Here is a 19,405-nt window from a genome sequence, read left to right as displayed (position 1 = left end):
GGTCGGAGGCGTCTGTTTGTAGAACAAAAGGTAGAGCATAGTCAGGGCTTACCAGTACCGGGCTGGAGGTCAAGGCGTTGTTTAGATCGGAAAATGCTTGCCATAAGATGGGGGTGGGATTTTTCAGCACAGCTTCGGTGTGGGTAGATTTCTTTAGGAGGTCCGTAAGGGGGGCTGCTCTCTGGGAAAAGTTGGGTACGAACCTCCGATAATACCCCAGGAGTCCCAGGAAGGCTCGTAGGTCTTTCTTTGTTTGTGGGAAGGGAAGGGATTGTATGGCTTCAGTTTTGTTTTCTGGGGTCGTATCAGTCCTTCACCTAAGAGGTAACCCAAATACTGGACCGTTTGTGCAGCGAGGGTGGTCTTAGCGGGGTTGATGGAAAACCCAAAGGAGCCTAGGGAAGCAACAACCCTGGTTAGATGGGTAAGATGTTGCGACCAGCTATCGCTGTATATAATGATGTCATCTAAATAGGCTCCCGCATACAGAGAGTGGGGACTTAAGACATGGTTCATGGCTCGCTGGAAGGTGGCAGGGGCCCCATGAAGGCCAAAAGGCATAACCGTGAATTGGAACAAGCCCTCTGGGGTGGAGAAGGCGGTTTTCTTTTTATCTTGTTCTCTGAGGGGTATCTGCCAATACCCCTTACAGAGGTCCAGGGTGGAAATGTACTTGGCTCTACCAATTCTTTCGACCATTTCGTCCACCCGGGGTAGGGGATACGTGTCAAAAGAGGACACTTTGTTGACCTCCCGGAAGTCGATGCAAAACCGTACAGACCCGTCAGGTTTTGGTACAAGGACAATGGGGGAATTCCAGTCACTGACCGAGGGTTCTATGATTCCCATCTTTTGCATGTCCTTCACCTCTCTGCTTATAATGGCTCTCCGAGCTTCAGGTACTCTGTACGGTCGCATTCTGACTACTTTCCCGGGTTCTGTGTTTATGGTATGTTCGGTGATCGTGGTTCGTCCTGGAGACGAAGAGAAGACCCCTTTTACGGGTAACAATGCTTCTCTGATTTCCCGTTTTTGTGGGGCGGACAACTCGGGATCCAGGCAGGGATCAAAGGGGAAGGAAAAGGGCAACATAGCACCTGACAAAACAGGTCGGGGTCCCTCCCATTTTTTTAAGAGGTTGATATGGTATATCTGGCTGGACCCCCGAGCGGGATCCAGTTCGACCTCATAAGTAACCGGGGTGACCTGTCGCGTGACGGAAAAAGGACCTTGCCATTGTCCCAAGAGCTTGTGGTCTGACGAGGGCATCATCAGGAGGACTAGGTCTCCCACAGCGAAGACCGGGTTTTTAGTGCCCTTGTCGTACTGAGTCTTTTGGGCATCTTGGGCCCTGTCTAGGTTTTGTCGGACTATGTCCCGTATTTCGGCCAGATGAGACTTTAAGTTCTCTATGTACTCCGGCAAGGGACGGGTCCGTTCGGGTTCGGCCTCCCAGGCCTCCTGGGCCATATCCAGCAATGTGCGAGGGGGCCGACCATACAACAATTCATATGGGGAATAGCCAGTACTGCTTTGCGTTTTACAACGAATGGCAAAAAGTGCCAGAGGCAACATATCCTCCCAGCATTTGGCCTCCAAACCTATCAATTTCTTCAGAGTTTGTTTCAGCGTGGCGTTGTAACGCTCAACAAGACCATCCGTCTGCGGATGGTACGCTGAGGTCCTGATCTGTTTTATCCCTAGTTGGGAACATACTTGCTTTAGGAGGGCTGAAACAAAAGGCGTGCCCTGATCGGTCAGGATTTCCCTGGGAAACCCAACTCGGGAAAACACCGAAATAAGTGCTTTAGCGATGGTTTGAGCTGTGGGTTGGCGTAAGGGAATGGCTTCGGGGAAACGGGTGGCATAATCTACTATGACTAGGGCATAGCGACACCCGCTCCGTGAGGGTAGGAGGGGTCCTATAATATCCATCCCTATTCTGCTAAATGGGATATCGATCAGGGGACGAGGTCTCAGTGGTACCCTAGGGGGCCGGTAACGGCTGTTTCTTTGGCAGACCGCACACTCCCTGCAATAGGTTTTTACGCGCTGGTGTACCCCTGGCCAGTAGAACTTGTCTAGGACTGCCTGACTGGTCTTCTCGTCCCCGAAATGACCCCCTAACAGGTGGCTGTGGGCCAGGAAGAGAACCTTCTCTTGGAATGGGCCGGGAATCAACAACTGTGCTTTCTGGTGTGCACCCCCCTTGCGATACAACAGGCTGTTTTTCTTGAAAAAGTAGGGACCTACTTGTAAGGGGTCCTCGTTGTCTAGGGCCCTTCCCCAGGCTTCTTGTAACAGTGGATCCTCTTGTTGGGCTGCCCTGAACTCCCTGTCGGTCTCCCATGGGTGGTCCTCGATGACCGTGGGATAGGCATATGTATGGTGTTTCTTCTCCTGTCTCCTCTGATTTTTGGACTTGTGTGGTTTCGGGGTGGCGGTCTGTGAGGACAAGTCCTGGGAATAGGGGGCCTCTCTCCACCATTGGGCAAGGGAGTCGGTAGTGTCCTGTAGCAGCAGGGGAAGACCTGAGTAGTCGCTTCCCAGGATGGCTTGTTCGGGTAGCTTTGGCACAAGACCGACCGTTAGTGTGGTACCAGGGTCACCGGGGTGTTGTACCCGCACCTGGGTAGTGGGGTAACTTTTGGTGTCCCCGTGTACGCACTGTATGGCTACCATTCCTGTAGGGGTTCCCACCGGGAGGGTTACATCCTGAGGACGGAGAACGCTTTGGCGGCAGCCTGTATCGGCTAGGGCAAGGACTCTTTGACCTTCGATAGACACCGGGCAGTGAAATGGAGGTGGGGTAGCCCCCGGGGTGTGGCAGACATAGTTCCGTACAATGCCGATCTCCATCGGCTCCTCCTTCTGAGGGCACACCCGAGCTATGTGTCCAAAGCCACCGCAATTATAACACTGAGGCCCAGGATTAGGAGGACGATACATGACCGGAGGGGCAATGAGAGGAAGAGGTTCGGGTCTCCTTGGTGGTGGTGGTGGTGGACGGGAAGACCGAGGGGTCGGTCCGTAGTGTGGTTTATGGGTGGGTTCTTCTCTGGAGCGTTGCAGTTCCTGAGCCCGACTATATGCACAGGCCACTTCCACTGCCGTGTCCAGAGTGAGGTGGGAATGTTGTCGTACCCATCTCTGTGTGGCCGGGTGCAAGGAATTTAGGAATTGTTCAAGATAGACCTTGCCCATGATATCTTCCTTTGTGGATGCTTCAGGTTTGAGCCATCTGTTGGCAAGGTCTTTGATCCGGAAAGAGAGAGCCCGGGGATTCTCTTGGGGCCCTTCCTTGGCCTGTCTCAATTTGACTCTATACGTGTCGTCATCCACTCCGAGGCGTTCCAGTATGCACTTCTTTATATCCGGGTATGGGTTGTTTCCCTGGATGTTCGCCTGTTGGTAGGCGGCTTGCAAGTCGCCTGTCAAAAGAGGACCCAGGTATTGACCCCAGCGCTCCACGGGCCAATTGGCGGCCTGTGCCAACCGTTCAAAATTGGTGAAGAAGTAGTCCGGGTCCTCCCCCGGGACATACTTCTGAAGGACCACCGAAGGGAGTGAGGTCATGGGTCTTGGTTGTCCTAGGGCATCCGTCAACTTGCCCATGGCTTGTTCCTGCACAGTACCTTGGCCTTTGAGGACATCGTGCAATTGTCCTCTGTCGGTTTCGGCTGTTTTCAGGAATTGTTCCATCAATTTACCCAGTTGTTCCTGGGAGACGGCCATTCTCGTCATGACGTCCTCCATGCTTCCGGTTGATCCCACTTCTGACACCAATTGTGGTGGTGGGTGCACGGCGGACCGGAAAAACAGGCACGGAGGACGTATATAGTGGGCTATGCCGGTATTTTATTTCACAGTACAAGGCAAAGAGTACAGGAGGGGAAGCGGTGAGGGGTCCAAGGGTCTTCGGGGCTCTTCTCCAATGAGGGGGTCCAAGGGTCTTCCGGCCTCTTCTCCAATGAGGGGGTCCGGTTGGTCATCTAATCGGCTCCGGTGTTGAGGATGTACCTCGGAGGACAATAAGAGACAATATGGCACCGTTAGTCTGGTAGGACCTCAGTGAGTTTCCTTTCACCAACACCAGGGGTGTGAGGACGGAAAGAAGGGTCCGTGAGGTAGGTCTGGGTCGGGAGGAGGAACGGGGGACGGGGATACAGAAAAGCGTGTGTTGGAGGAAGTGAAGGGGGGGGTTTTCCACACGGTGCGAGTGCTTTACAAAGAATATACAGTGCCAGGTGGAGCTAAATCTAAGTGCTTCGTGACTATGAGTGCCTAAGCGGAGAGAGGGGTGATTATCTACAATATATATACAGCGAGCACCTAGCGTGCTCTCAGGGCGGTTACCAGTACTCACCCGGTCCGCCGCAACTCTCCCTTGGAGTCGCGGCCGCTCTTCAGCCACCTCCTCAAGGACTCCACCAATCTTCGGACCACACGTCTTCTCCTTCTCTCTCCTCGTCTCCGTCTTCTCCTCCGGTCTGAGCGTCCTGCCACGATTCTCCGACGGCGTTCTGGGCTTCCCGTCTCTTTTTAACTGGTTCTGTCGCTGCCTCCGGGGCGGGACTTCCGGGGTCAGTAGGTTCTGTTTCCGGTCGGTGGTTTCCACTGGTTGGCTCCTGTGGCTCCTGTAACACAGAGAGGGGCGGATGACTCCTCGACATGGCGGCTTTTCCGAAACAGGTTGCGGATGCGGGGCTTGCAGACCCGTCGGATAGTGGTGAGTATCGGGGACATGGTAATCCGGGCGGGGAAGAGAGCGGGGCCCCTTCACATACCTACTATTAAAAGTCTTTTGTAACGGGTACATAGGTCCGTAACCACTTCCATAAAGAGGTCTGTGAAAGTAGGAGGGGACTGCGGGGGGCGATAGACTACCATAAATAGGAGGCAAGAATTTTGGTATGGCTATTATGGTATGGCTATATCATAGAACAGCTATAAGGAGATGGTTCCGAAAGCTAGAGAAGGGCACAGGTCATGCTAGAGCACCCTCTCACATAAAACCAAGCACTCTGCCTTGAGGATTGTCAAGGCCTGCCATAGGAGTGACTTATAGGTATGTATGTGTCTATATATAAGGGTAGATATAGGTATACTATATCTAAGTAAGGTGTGATTTCCCCACCTTACCCAAGCTGAGTGATCAGCCTGTGGGGTCAGTTTGGATGGCCAGCCAGGGGTGGCATAATACATGCTGCAGCCCCTGGTAGGCCTTGGATGCACCTATGCCCTGGGTACCTATGCTTCACTATACAGGGGCTCACAAAGGTGACCCAATTCCCAATCAGGTATGTACCTAAAGTACACGGTATCCATTTAGAGACAGAACAGCAGGGCCACAGCCACACTAAAGTTGAAAAACCAGAGAATCACAGCAAAAAGTGGGGGTGACCATAGGAAGCAGACCCTACTCTCCTACACCCCTAAACGCAGGGACATTAAACTAACCTTGACCAGTTAAGTCTTCATGTTCTAAGAGGAAATATCTGGAGAGTCCATCTGCATTGCCATGGTCAGTTCCAGGTCTATGTTCCACTGTAAAGTCCATCCCCTGTAGGGAAATGGACCAGCTGAGCAGTTTGGGATTTTCACCCTTCATCTGATTTAGCCACAAGAGGGGCTTACGGTCTGCCTGAATCTTGAAGTGAGTACCAAACAAGTATGGCCTCAGCTTTTTCAGGGCCCAAACCACAGCAAAGGCCTCCCTGTCAATAGCTGACCAACGTTTCTCTCTAGGGGTCAGCCTTCTGCTAATAAAAGCTATTGGCTGGTCTTGACCATCTTTATTCAGTTGTGAAAGAACAGCTCCTACACCCAACTCAGACGCATCTGTTTGGACAATGAATTCTTTGGAGTAATCTGGACTTTTCAGAATAGGTGCAGTGCACAGGGCCTGCTTCAGGTCATCAAATGCCTTTTGACAGCTTACTGTCCACTGAACTTTCTTTGGCCTTTTCTTTGAGGTTAAGTCATTAAGTGGTGTCACAATGGACCCATAGTTGAACACCCTCTCCTCGCTAACCACTTCATCTTCAACAGTCCTTGCAGGTTTAGGTTCAAGTTCACAAAAGATTCAAGAAGATGTTCTAGGTAGCCTGCCGAAAGTATCAAGCATAAAAGAGAACTCGGTAGAGATGTTGTTAATTATCCTTCAGGAAATAAGGGACCTTAAAATCTCCCAAGCGCATGAGATATCACAACTCCACAGTAGGCTTACGAAGATGGAGGAACACTTCGGAAATCTCCCCAGAAGGGTCTCGGAGGCAGAAGTTCGGGTTTCAACTCTGGAAGACACCCTAACTGCTATGCAAAAAGACCTCCATGCAGCAAATAAAGATAAATTCCAAATGGAGGCGAAACTGCAGGACTTAGAAAATTACAACAGGCGGTCCAACCTACGATTAGTGGGCATTTCCGAAGGCCTGGAAGGTACAGATGTGGTAAAATGGTCGGAGTCACTTCTAAAAATGGCTATACCCGAACTGCAAGGTGACCTAACAATCACAAGAGCACACAGAGTGCCTGTACACAAGCCCAATAACCTTAAATATCCGTGTACCATACTAATAAATTTTTCGGATTATATGGTTAAAGAGAAAATCTTGAATATGGCATTTTCAAGAAGAACTTTCAAAGCCGATGAAGTAAAAAAAATTCGGATCTTCTCGGACATGTCAGCGCATCTGCTCACAGACGTAGGGATTTTGTTAAAATGATTGACTCTTTTAAGGCTAAAGGCGCTCAAGCAATGATTGTTCAGCAGTCCAAGTTAAAGGTGATAGCCAAAGGAACATTTTTCATATTCACAGACACACAAGAATCTCAGTCATTCATGGAGGGTCTTTCTACATAGCCATGCTTGAGATAATTAAAATATAGTAGAACTTTTTGGAAAAATTGAAGATCCCCTGTATAGACTTTGCGATTGAAGGGGTGGCCGCAAGATGACTCAGGAAGCGCACACGGATGCAATAAGATGGCATCCACAAAGAAGAAAAGAAAACAGATGGGGACGGAAGTGGGACACTGGGGGTCTCCGTTCCCTCTAGGGGGTTTAGGGAGGGGGGTTGGTGAAGGGGGTGTAGCAGGGGGAAAAATCGAGTTCATATTGTAAGAATTTATATAGAAGCTCTATGAAGAGAGTGAATATACAGGTAGACTCCTTGCGTGGCAAGCCAAAGAAAATCAAGTCCGCAATAGGATAGATCACCTTTATGATCCTGTTACCAAAGTACATGCGAAGACCACTGCATCTATAGGAGAGATGTTCTTAAAAAACTATGAGGGAGTCTACCAGACTAGTGAACGGGTTGCAGGTGAAACCGTTTTTGAGTTTCTAGGGGCACTTCAAATTCCCAAATTAGGAAACGAGGATAACATTTTTTTAGTTGAGATGTTCACAAAGGCAGAATTAGATGTGGTAATTAGTTCCTTACCTAGCGGAAAAGCCACTGGTGAGGATGGAGTTCCTGCAGAATTTTTAAGAAAAATTCGATGGTACCCTTCGTAAAGAGATCCTGCTATTAGCTAATCCTCTATTACAAGGAGGGCCGCTGCCGGAATCCTTCCACACTGCAGTTGTAGTTAGTATTTTGAAAAAAGGAAAAGATAAGGAAAACATGAGTTCGTACAGGCCAATAAGTCTTCTAAATACAGACTACAAAATGTTCACGAAACTCCTTCCAAACCGGCTGAATAAAACGGTAGGGTTACTTGTCGGACCAGACCAATGCGGTTTTATAGCAGGAAGACACCTCCACACCAACACAAAATTTTTATTGGAGGCATTGGATTTTTTTAATGTTAATAAAGTGGAAGCACAGATTTGGTTTTTAGATGCCGAAAAGGCTTTCGACCTTGTCTCATGGGACTGTCTTTTTGCGATTTTGCACAGTTTTGATTTCCCGATTGAATTTATCTCTCCTTGAAACAATTATATGAGAACTCTAGGGTACAGATTGTTATTAATAATATGAACGTAGGGACATGCCAAATAAACAGAGGCACGCGGCAAGGCTGCCCCCTATCTCCAATTTTATTTGCTTTATTTATTGAACCCTTGGCGATCGCAATTAGGGGGCAAATGGCCGGCACAGTACCAGTAGTCGGAATGACGAATATAAAACTTTATGCCGTTGATATTGTCCTATTTCTCAACCCAAAGCCTACCAGTCAAGTGGAAATTTAAAAAAAACCTTCTCTGACTTCCAAAAACTGGGAGGCTATAAGATAAATACGAATAAAACGGAAATCATCTTATGTAATTGCACGGTAGACACTTTATTAATAGAATTCAAGCAAATATAGAATACACTCCCTAAGAGATATTTGGGAATTTTTATATCAGAAAACCTGGAAGATCTTTCCCCGCTAAATTATATTCCTTTTTTAAAAAGGGTTGGCTCACAATTAGATCGCTGGAACCAACTGCCTATATCAATAATGTGTTGTGCCGCCCTAATTCGCATGTCTATCCTATCACATTTTAACTTCCTTTTTAGTGCAGCTCCTTGCGCAATTCAGGTTTAATTTTTTAAGAAAGTGGACACCATGTTTTCTTCCTTTCTATGGGCAAATAAGACTCCGAGATTAGCACTTAGCACTTTGAACTTCCCGACCATACAGGGAGGGCTGTCTCTTCGAAATATTAGAGATTATTATTATGCTACTTTTGCACATCACAGTTTTGGGGTTGTTTTTACAGATGATCACAAAACAGATAATTTTTTATGAGAAAGATGTTGATTGAACTCAAAATCAATGACCCAGTAAGAATTACGAAATATCCAAAGAAGGTACGTTATAAGTCTATACAATGGCTATTTAAGCAAAAAAAACAGCTCCTGAAACAGTTCGACATTTTTAGAACGAATAGCTCAACTAGTTTAATGAATCTAAATATAGGAGAGATGGGCACTTTGGATAAAAATATTTTGAGACTCTGGAAGGAGAATGGTTTTGAAAAAATTGAGGATTTTATACTAGGGAACAGATGGAAAACCTGGGAGGTAATCGAAAGGGAGATTCAGCATTCGAATACAATCCTGAAATGGTCCTTTGTAAGCCTCCATGCCCTCCTAAGAGAGTTAGATATAGGTAACTTATTTGATACATAAATATAACTGAAGCACTAAACAGTGCGACGCAGAGGAAGATTAGCACATGGATAAAAAATCTCAATGAATACAACTCAGTCACTTTATACAATAAGGCGAGGGACAGGTGGAGAAAGAGAGAAGATATTGACATTAATAAATCAACCTGGGACAAAGTTAATAAATTTAATAAGTCCATCTTCCCAGGTGCTAATTTTAAGAGAATGCAATTGTTCAGTAAATGGTTAATCTATAGAACACTCTCGTTTCTCCACAATATATATCCTCAAGTGGAGGATAAGTGTTTCCGCTGTGAAGAAAAGGGTACTTGGAAACACATAATATGGGAATGTACCAAAATACAGGAATTCTGGAATGATATTGGAAAATATCTCAGAAATATAATTGATGTTATGATTACATTCAATGAATTAATTTCAGTCTTTGGTTGTTCCCCTAGCTCTACTCCCCATGATGAGTCCCTGTTTATAGCATCACTGGTAGCAAAATCACTTATTCTGCAACTTTGGAAAACAGATAAAGTACCGACTTTTAATGCATGGAAGGCAAAAATATCCGGGATTCAGGGAAGGGAAAAAAAATATGCACTGAGGTCAGGGGCCCTCAGAAAATACGATAAATACTGAAGTGTGTTAGAGTGTTAGTCATTGATATCTAACTTCTTTCTCTTTTGTATATGTATTTCTGGAAAGTATTGCTTTTTCTTTTGATATCAATATATTGCACTATGCACATTGCACTTTAAAAGAAATATTGTGTCTCAGAATTCGTATTTGTATGATGGTACAATGTATAATGTATTTTGCATTTTTTAAATCTGACGCAAAAACTGGCATGTAATGTTTTCTTTTATCTATAAACTCTCAATAAAAAAATATTTAAAAAAAATAATGGACCCATAGTTCTTAACAAACTTCCTGTAGTACGCAGACAGGCCCAAGAAAGCTCTGACCTGTGTCTGGGTGGGGGAGGAGTCCAGTCCTTTATGGTCTGGATCTTGCTCACCAATGGTTGAACCTGATCTCCACCTACAAGGTGACCCAGATACACAACCTGACTCTGCCCTATCTGGCACTTAGTAGCCTTGATAGTTAGACCTGCCTTCTGCAGGGCCCCCAAAACATGCTTCAGGTGGATCAGGTGATCCTCCCAAGTGGAGCTAAAGACAGCAATATCATCAAGATAAGCTGCACAGTAGTCATTCAGACCTGAGAGGACTTGGTTCACCAACCATTCTTCAAGCTAAAGGGCATTACCACAAATTGATAATGACCTCCAGGGGTTGAGAATGCTGTCTTGGCTTTTGCATCATCAGCTAGTCTGATCTACCAGTAGCCAGCTGTCAAGTCAAATGTACTCAAAACCTTGGCAGAAGCCAATCTGTCAATGAGCTCATCTGCTCTTGGGATTGGGTGGCCATCTGTCCTACTGACAGCATTGAAGCCTCTGTAATCCACGCAAAACCTCATCTCTCTCTTACCATCTTAGGTGTGAGGTTTACACACTAGGACTACAGTACTGGCCCAAGGGTTCTCTGAGGGTTCAATGACTCCCAACTCCAACATCTTTTGGACCTCTGTCCTGATACAGTCCCTGACTTGGTCAGGTTGCCTGTAGATTTTACTCTTCACAGGCAGACTGTTACCAGTGTCCACCTCATGGGTGCACCAGCTAGTCTGACTTGGAGTCAGCGAAAACATATGTGTGTAGGACTGTATAACTTCTCTATCTGTAGTTGTTGCATCGTCTTCACTTTGAGTCACATCTTGCTTCTTTGTGGTACTGGTTCCGTTCGGTACCTGTCTTTTTTTCCCTTACTGGCCTTTCTCAGGCGTTTTTTCTCCCGCTAGGATAGTGGAGCTGTAACACTTGTTTCGTTTGCAAGTTGCTCATTGCAATGATCTATTAGTAGACTATTCGAGGTGCCTGTGTTGCCCAAAGCTGTTTTTGGTTGTGATATTGTTGTGCTTTCGGGTGTTAGAGTTATTTTAGGCCCCAATGGTCTTTCATTTTGCTCCCTTAGGGGACTAGTATGAACCTGATCCACTTTCTTCTGCGTTTCTTTGGCTTTTGTAGTTGGTAAATCAGTCTTGGCTGAGGTGTCCCCCAGTAGTTCGCACATTAAATTTGGGACTACAGCTAGTTGGTCTATTTTTTATTCACTTTTAGCTCTTTATTTGATCTATGTACAGAGAGAGCATAAAAGCACAAATTCATCGATTAAATCACATTAAAACTCATTACGTAAAAAAGTATGAATCATTTTTAAAACCTTATTAAACTTTCTTAATTTGTTATTAAAACCAAAATCGGCTGTACAATTTAATTTGTGAAGATTAAGAGCTAGATGTAGGTAACTCTAATTTACCGACTCATAAATACCGAATTTTACCGATTCGGTATTTATGAATCGGTAAATTAGAAGGAGGGAGATGTAGGTAATTTTTTATTTTGAATTACCGAATCTGTAACATTCGGTATTTACCGATTCGGTAAATACCGAATCGGTATTCCCCATTGATTCCTATGGGCCTTGAAGCCCATAGGAATCAATGGGCAATACTGAATCGGTATTTACCGAATCGGTAAATACCGAATCCTGCAAGGGTGCAGGGGGTGTCACTTTGACACCCTCTAGCACCCCAAGTACAGGCTTGTGTGACATGTGGCACACACACATGTCCTAAGGGCATGTCTGTTTGTCACATTGCACAGGTGTGCATGCACAGATGTGCATGCACACCTGAATTCGGTATTTTACCACCCAATAGGATTGGGTGGTAAAATACCGACTCTTAAGGGCCTGTGGCACTCTTAGGAGTGTCAGCTACATATGGATTTACCGAATCGGTAAATATACCGATTCGGTATTTTACCGATTCTGTAAATTTACAGATTCTGTAAATTTACAGAATCTGTAAAATATAGGCCCCCTACATCAGAAAATCCTAATACCGGTCGGTAACGGCGAATTCGGCCGTTACCGACCGGTATTAGTGCTCCTACATCTGGCCCTAAGAGTCTTAATTCATCATAGCAAACCCCTGGCCCTTGTATTCCTCCAACAGGCCCATAAAAAGGAAGCTACAAAATAGCAAACATGGGGGTTTGAGAGAGCTTTCAGAAAATGCAGTGCCAATCTGCATTGCAAGAAATGTTTCCGCCTTAGAATTGGGAGGAGGAATCTTTTTCTTTCGTTAAGATTAAACTTACAAAAAAAGACAAAATGTAGGTCAGACTGTGGTGAACAGTTATCACAGGGACAGGGCCCTAGATCTGCATGTTTGTACCTCTTCTCTGGGAACCCAACATCAATGGAATTAAATTCAAGCGGAAGCGCAGCAGAATAAACCTGTGTTGGGCTAATGTTACGAAAGAAAGATAACAGTCGCCTTCCTCTGATCATTGTGGAATGTTATCATAGACTGCAAGCGCCTGGGAATGCCTGTTCTATTTCCAGCGGTCGCGGTTGGCCTTCAGCAAAAAAAGGTTAATTTATTTCTGTTTAGGCACCTTAATACAGGCTGTTGGGTTCCGAAAGAGGTTTCCCATCCCTAATTCATTCAATTCAATCTCCACATATCTGAGCCAACCAATCCTGCTATGGCCCTCGAGCCCCAGGCAATCACCAATTATACGTTGCGTTAGGTTGACGGTGGCCCTTTGCCAAATAGAGAGCCACAACAGGATGGGTGCCAAACTGATAAAGTCAGACAGATATGGGAGGCCCAATTTGATGTGCAGAATGTAATTAGATGTGGACGGTGGTAACGAGACCCTGGTCTTAAAAAAGGTGTCTTCCACTATCTGCAGTTGATCAATTTGGGCCATTCCCCACACTCCGGCCCCCTCCTCCGGCCTCCCTCGGTCTTGGGCCCACTCCTCCAACCTGGCTAGCAATAGCCTGCCCATAAGTTTGACAGTTGTGTCTAGGAGGGAGATGGGCCTGTAGTTCCTGGGGCTACCTCTGTCTCCCTTTTTAAAAATTGGGACTATTATGCTGTGGCTCCAAGAAGTTGGGGGACCCACCACGGCTATACTGTTAAAGACATTTGTCAATAATGGTACCAATAGCTCGAAAATCGACCTGAAAAAGGTCAATTGGGATCCCGTCTGGACCCGGAGCTTTTCCTTTGACACAGGCTTCCAATCCCTTTCTCACTTCATGCAGGGAGAAGGTCAGGATCCCATTAACATGGCAAAGTTTGTTGAATTGGGGAGACTCTTGTGGGGGATGTAACGGAAAGATGCTTTCAAAATGCCTTATACATGCAGCTTTCTCTACATGGCTATCCAGGGACGGATCATTTGAGACTTTGAAGTATGAAGCATTTAGAACTTTCCAGAAATCCCTGCTATCACGTGAACTTGCGGCTTGTGCCAGATCGTCCCAGGCCTTCTCCCTTAGTTCCTTAACACATATACTACTTGCCTGTTTATAATCTTTGCGAAGTGAACTTATCAGTGCTGGAACTCTGGGTTTCATTTTTAAGGCACTATCCAGGGTTCTCTTAGCTAGGGAGCAGCGTGAATCGAACCACCGACCGGGTGGTGTACCATTTGCTGGTTTGTGACGGGTAAGTGTGGTTTTTAATTTTAGAAGGATAATTTCAAACTGGGAGACTAATAGGGAGGCAGATACATCCTCAGTCAGACAGAGTAGAATGTCCCCCTTCACTTTAGTTAATATGTCAGAAACCAGGTTATTTTTCTCCACCTGTGCCCACTTCAGTTGATACCCATTATTTCCAGATAGTGGGATGTTATTCACTAACGGATGGCGTCTCTTCACTTTTTGGGGGATACTTAGATGAATAAGTAATATTGCATGATCACAGTGGTCGGTGAAAATATTGCTATAGTGATCAATTCTGTCCTGTAATACAGAAGAAGCTATAATAAAATAGATTGTGGATTCAGAGTTGTTTCTCCTAATTGTGGGCTCTATTTGACTTGTCTTGCCACTATTAACTATAGTCAGGTGCCTTGTATACAGTATTATATTTAGTGTGTCACCATATTCACTGTGCGTAAAATTTATAAGTGGGTTACCTTGCGGATCTTCCAGCCCACATCTCTCGCCTCATTATGTTTGCATAGATGAATGTTAAAATCCCCCAGCCATATGAGGCTGGGAGGGCCCTTCTGTGTCCGTGAGTTAATTGATCGAATTTCCTTATATAGATTATCAGCCACTTGTTTCATGTTGCCTGTAAAATTATTTTTGTAGAAATTAATTAATATCCAATGAGCCTGATCTTTCACCTCCAATTGGATCATTTGAAAGTAATTATTCTGAGGACCCAGCTGTTTTACTTGTACCGAAAGTGTGTTAGAAACCAGGGGTAGTAAACCACCCTTTGCTCTGCCTGACGCTGAAGGGAAGGCTGGAGTGTGAATAGACCGAAACCCTGCAAAGAAAACTGGCTCCACTGACCAGGTTTCTTGGAAACATATAACGTCCCTCTTTTGCCAACCCTCTTTTGCCAATAATTGAGCCACTCCATGTTTTTACTTTTGAGGCAATTCCTGCTACATTCCATGAGGCTAGGCCTATGGTGTTCCTGTTCACTGTTTCATGTGGTAAAACGGACAAGGGTATAACCTGCCTAGTGGTCTCAATATTGGGTGAGATTGTGTGAGGTGGGTATTGATGGTCAGTCGCATGCTTCCATATCAGAAAGGGCTTTGAATCGGTTTGAAATCCCGACAGCCAATATGGTATTTGAGGAGTCTAACTGATGTGACGTTAAAGATCCTGATCTTAGGCAGCCCCTCCGATTGTGACCTGGAAGTGGGGCCTGTTTATAAAAATATTCCAATGGTAGTGGAATAATCTGCGAGTTCCTGGGGCAAAGTCTATCCAAATTCCTAAGGAGGAAAATGCCAATGTAAAGATTATGAAAATGTATCACTACACAATCCCCAGGAGAAGTTTTCATTGAGTAGCCCACTCAACTCACCCTCCTAGCCATGATAATTTGGCTGGCTAACTTATGACTGCCCAAACCCCAGTTCATGGATTGGCTACACAGCCAGTGCAGGCATTTGTCCATAAGCTGTTTGGTCGATTCCTGCTGATTAGGGGGCAAAAGTGGGACATTGGTCAGCACCAACACTAAGGAGGAAGCTGCCGGTGGTAGATGGAGGGATTGTTGGCGGTTATTAGCTTCTCCTGCTGCGCGAAGATGGTCTGTTCCTGGTGGATGAGATGCCATTCCTGGTCCCTGTAGCTTTCATACATTCCGGTTTGCCTTGTGTGTCGGTCGTCTTTTTCCAGGACTATAGAGGATTGGGCTGGTGGTTGAGGGCGGGGTTGCCCATGCAGTAAAGGTGGTGAACCCTCTGATATGGCTGTACTTGGGGGGATACTTGAAGATGGTAAAGTGATCACATCCCTGCTGGCACAGGCATTTTGCTGTGGATTAGCCATGCATGTGTGTGTAGGTTCTGCATTCTGGATTAAAGAAGGTACAGATGTAAATTGAAGCTCAAAGGCGGCTAATTTTCCTTCAAGTTTTGTCGATTTAAGAAGAATAGGATCAAGAAATGTGGTCATTCGTTTGGTGACTTCTACCCAAAAGTCATTGTACACCTCTAACTCTCGGGGCATTGGGCTTGTACGTGGTAAAGTTTGCAATGTCACAGTGTCTAGGTTAACTGGTTTTGCATTTACTGCCCTGGGTGTGGTCACTCTTGCAGATTTAACTTGTTCTGGTTTGGAAATTCCACGCGCCTTCATTGTTTTAAGGGGGCAGGATTGGCCACACTAATGCGAGTTGGTGATTCACTACCCCTCGAGGGGGGTGTAGAAGGTGATCGAGTATTTGTTAGGATCTCCCTTTGACCAGGTGGAAGGTCATCAGGTGATTGGAAACCGGGCGACAAGGAAACAATCTCCACAATGCTAGTTGGTCTATTATTTGTGTGCAGTGGCAGTGATTCATTGGGTAACTTGTTTCTTGAACTTGCTGCACCCTCATGATCATCTCAAAGTTTTGCAGCTTTTGTTCCACCCCCTGAACGTAAATGGCTAGAATGTTTAAAAGATCCACTGGGCGTTTAACTTGTCTGCATGGTAAGTCATGGCTTTCCCGATGGTGTCCAGGGTGTTTAACAGATGCGGCCAGACTGCAGAGGGTGGTGGGCTGGCTACCTGTTCCTGTAGTAGTTGATGTAATGTCCAGAGGAACTGGAATTTCACATACTTTCTCCCTTTTTTGCTACTGCAGCACCATGGGAGAATTTTTGAGATTTTTTAAATTAAGGAACTGAAGTACTGGGTTTTTAAGAACCCAGCGGTGCCAGGGAACACACCCTAAGACTTCGAGTCCTTCCTGCCACAGACTACAGAAACACAGAGTCTTCTTGGTGAAGTCAAAGAACAAATTTATTGGCTGCAGCCAGTAACAGGTATCCTAGAAGTACAACACGGTGTATGTTCTCAGGAGACTGCTCCACTTACAAAGCCAGCCATCCCTTTTTATACAAAATATTATGCTTTAGGCAAACATTCCTTATTTTACAGTTGACCATTCACATATTTTTCATAACAAAGAAAAAGCAGAATCATGATGACAAGCCCATTTTCAGTTTGTCCAGCCCATAATCAATTACCCGGCAAGGCCCAACACTTTCCATCAGATATCGGACGGACCCCTAATAAAACTGGGCACCTCCTCATCGTAAAGCAGACCATAAAGTAAGAAACAGAGACAGGTGTGTGTGAGATTAGGCATAGTTGTGTGCAATGGAAGGTTTATGGCATGCGGCACCTTGATCCTAATCTCGTTCGGCCACTTGGAAAGGAACCGGCCGAACAGGTTTGGCTTCGGGCATTGGAGTCAGCTTGCCCAGGTCACACAAAAGTCAGCTAAAGGTGTACGTGTCCCAAAAGACTTATTCGGCCTTAGTCATCAGCCTATTTGAGGGCAACCACAAAATGGCTGCCATACACAAAATGGAACCCGAGGGTTCAGGACGGAATTCCTGGTTTCAGGGCGATCTCGCCACTCGAATACGGCGAAAATGCTTGTATATAGTGTACTCGTCATTCTCGGTCTGCTGATACCAAAATCGTCATGATACGATGATGTTTATGACACGGGTCCAGAATTTTCAGTACCACAGAACGTGTCAATGTGTTGCTTGGAAAACGATGACTTCCTACTGTTTCGATGGACTGATTCCGATGTATAATGTGGCGAGGCAAATTGGTATTGCGTGTTGGTATTTGCTTCGACAGTCGTCTGCGAGTAGGGCAGTCGGAGGCATCTGTGTGTTTCCAAAAGGACTTAGGATATTAGTGCTCGTCTGATGTGTTGAGACGGCTTCTTTGTTACCGTTATTGCTATTGCAGCCGAGTGACAATTGTTTTTACCCCTTCGTTTGTAATTCTGGGATGAACGGGTAATGATGTATTTGTGCTTCGATGGCATTAACTTTGTGACTATGACCACTTTCTAAGAGGGGTTTGATTGTTTGAACTTGAGACGTGGGCTTCACTTTTTATTGCCTGATCGAGATCTGGTCCTGTTTCCCAAAGTTCTATTATTTTGTTGTTGTGACTCTTGCTGCTCTTGTCCTGAAAGGTGTTCATTTAGGCTTCACTTTGAACGTCATTGGTGTCGTTGCTGAGATTGGTGTATTTAAAGTGTTTAGGATCATTCCGGTCCTGGTTATTCTTGACGGTTTTTGTGGCCACTTTTGAGAATTCGGTGATCAATGCCCGTTTGCTACTGTTTGGGCATGAATGGTGCCTAGTCGATGCCGATGGAGTGCCTTTCTTGCCGCCTTCATGAGTGAGGTGCGGGGCAGACTGACTTTTTTGCTGATGGTTAACTTTGCACTTGAGAATCCAGAGGTTGCTGCAATACCCCATGATAGGGCTCCCGACGTGTGCTGCTTGTCGCTATTTGTTTGCCTCTGCTCTATTAGAGACGTTCCTCCCTACGCAGTTCCAGATGGGGTGTTGTTATCCTCCATGGCCAACGCCAGGGGGGAATCCATTTCTGTTTCCATTTCCCATTCCCTTTCTTTTTTGGGATTTTTAGGACTGGCTGATTTTTTTTCCCCTTTTTTCTCCACCCCCCTTGTTCTTCCAGACCTCATGATGGGTTTTTGCCTGCCCGCCTAGCAACCTAATGCTGAAGCTGAAAATTTGGCTGAAGATTTTGACGGCAAATTTTGGAGAAGATCGCTTTTCGGCAAATTTTGTTGCTGAATTAAGTTTTTTCTGTGTGGGAGGCAAGCAATGGATTTACGGTGAATTTATACATTTTTGACAGGCCGTAGGGGCAGTTTGGCAGTTGGGGTGCAGATCTAGCCCCCCTCACTCCCACTCGCTCCTGCCCCCCCCCCCCCAGCGGCTTCTCACCGTCTCACGTCTTCTCAGTATATCCCTGCCTCCGCTGCCTCAGCTGGCTTAGGCGCCGTCAGCAGGCGTACTCCTTCTGGCAGGGTGCGGGCTTTTTGCAGCTGTCTTGACCCCACTGCAGGTGCTGTCAGGTGCTGTCAGGTGCAGCTGGCTTGCTTGCCGTTTGCTGTTTGCCACCAGCGGCTTGCCTCCTCGTGCCTGCTTCTCCCCTCTTGTGCACAGCACTAGGGCAGTGGTGCTGGAGCCTCGCGACCTCAGAGCGTCAGGGATTTGGAGTGTCAGGGCACGGAAACCCAGAAGACTGCCGTACAGTTTGTTGGCCCCCTACGCTCTTGGGGATGAGCAGGCACCTGGCTCCCAGCGTGTGCATGTGCGTGTGGCTGCTCCTCCAATGCCTGCGTCTGGGTCCGTCACCGTCCTTCTACAGAGGATTCTTGCTTTTGTTTGTTGTTTTGTGAGTCTGAATGTGTGTAGTGAAATGGAAGTGGTAGTGGTCATTCCTGTCTAGAGTTTTCCAACATTAATTATTTTTACCTGGAGGAAACCAGAAATATAGCGATGATTATAGATAAAACTATAGAGGGATAAACTGTAGAAGCACAGCTATTGGTTAAGAGTACGTTTTCCAACCCCACACCCTGGGGTTCCAAGTGAAGAGTGGTCAAGTAGTGTTTGATGTCACATGGAATCCTTTGGAGACATAAGCCTATTATAGACAGCTACCTTTCAGTAGGTTCCTCCTGTCTGAAGCAAAGTCTCTAATACAGCGTTCAGTTAACCATTCATATATATATCTACAAAGAGGTACATCTTCTCTTCATGCACCAGACATTTTACTTGCTCACTATTTACAGAACTAGATGTAGATGAGCTTTCTTGAAGAGAATTGCCCTTGTGACTA

The 19,405-nt window shown here is 46.0% G+C and overlaps 1 protein-coding gene across 1 annotated transcript in view; it reads left to right on the top strand.

The window, feature by feature from the left end:
* The window catches only part of LOC144828297 (glutathione synthetase-like), a 560,445-nt gene that overhangs the window by 327,170 nt on the left and 213,870 nt on the right, over positions 1 to 19,405 (top strand). The gene's annotated exons all lie outside the window — the stretch shown is intronic.

This window comes from Lissotriton helveticus, chromosome 4_1 (assembly GCF_964261635.1).
Source record: "Lissotriton helveticus chromosome 4_1, aLisHel1.1, whole genome shotgun sequence".
NCBI lineage: Eukaryota > Metazoa > Chordata > Amphibia > Caudata > Salamandridae > Lissotriton > Lissotriton helveticus.
Note: the sequence above shows the minus strand (reverse complement) of the source record. Positions and strands in the feature narration are given on the sequence as shown.